Below are 1,344 nucleotides of genomic sequence, written 5' to 3' on the forward strand. Positions count from 1 at the left end.
TATGCTAACACCTGAAATACAGACTTTAATATAACATCACCAGTTTCAATAAATGTGTCAATGAAATGACAACAATGATCAATCATAAATGATGCAACAGTAATAATAAGGATTATGAATGTAACATAATATTTCACTCTGATAGAACTTAAACACTTTAATTGAGAATAATAGAAATTTTCCATTCCATTCCATTATCCATGTCTCATGCAGATGAACTCAACACTTCCTTCACTTTGTGCCTTCACAAGTCTGTCAGATCTGTGTATTTATATGAATGTGATGTGGTGTGAGGTGCTGTATTAGGTTTTATGGCTGTTACTGTCAAAAGGAAATATTCCCTATGAGAGGTCTGTAATTAGCACCTGGGAAATGGTCAGCGAGTCGCTTTTGTGCTTAAAAGAAAGCAGGAAGAAACTAGAGAGAGAAGGAAGGAGTAGTGACAGTTTTAGCGCCCTCTGCAGTTTGTGTGTGTAAGTGCAAAAGCTTACAGCACCTGGTATTCCCAGGCGGTCTCCCATCCAAGAACTGACCAGGCCTGACCCTGCTTAGCTTCCGAGATCAGACGAGATCGGGCGTGTTCAGGGTGGTATGGCCGTAAGCGAAAGATCAGTTGTCAAAAAGACATTTTATCGGTGGCAAATGTCACACACTTTAATATATATTATTGTGCTAAACGTCATATGTTACAGCGACAACATTGAGCTGCACAAATGATTTTCTCGCAGTAACATCGCGATAAGAAGACATGTTCGTTGATTACAGCACAGTGTAAAAGTGACAGAGAGCACACAGTGTGTTCGGACGATTTGGAAGTCCAACATTTTTGTGGTTTGGAGATTTTAACTTAAATATAGAAAACAAAAAACGTAAGCGTGTATGTGTCGTTACAGCATGTATAAAAAGGCCGTTTCTGAGGTGTAGGCTACTTTCGCTTAACAGCGTGTCTGAACTGCACTTGACTTGATCTCTGCTCATCTCCAGGCTTCAATTCTCATTCGGTAAGTTGGCTCGTTGGCTTTTGTATACTTCCAAGAAAGAGGGTGAACTCACTCTCCTGCCACACTTATACTCACATTCACATATACTCATATCCAGACATTGGCTTAAAAAACATGCTGGCATCATCTGGGTTCTGTGAGGATGCATATCATACATAAGTAATGCAAGTACTGCATGTCAGGATGGAGGCCTGTCTTTATTGATTTATGTTCAAATAAAGTTTATCTTTAATTCCACCTTCAGGGCATTTCAGTCGCTGAAGTCATCTTCACCACCTGCTCTTCCAGAATACGGACTCGTGCCTGAACACCTGCAGTTAACCAACCAAACACTGATCAGTAG

The 1,344-nt window shown here is 40.3% G+C and overlaps 1 non-coding gene across 1 annotated transcript; it reads right to left on the reverse strand.

Annotated features, from left to right (window-relative positions):
* Nucleotides 1-484: 484 nt before the first annotated feature.
* On the reverse strand, nucleotides 485-603 carry LOC146681862 (5S ribosomal RNA). Its single transcript, XR_014918363.1, has one exon. It is a non-coding gene; the product is annotated as a 5S ribosomal RNA (ribosomal RNA).
* Between the last annotated feature and the right edge of the window lie 741 nt (nucleotides 604-1,344).

This window comes from Copadichromis virginalis, linkage group LG23, assembly GCF_057382275.1.
Source record: "Copadichromis virginalis isolate Kocher_CV1m ecotype Utaka linkage group LG23, C_Virginalis_male_GT1.1, whole genome shotgun sequence".
Classification (NCBI taxonomy): domain Eukaryota; kingdom Metazoa; phylum Chordata; class Actinopteri; order Cichliformes; family Cichlidae; genus Copadichromis; species Copadichromis virginalis.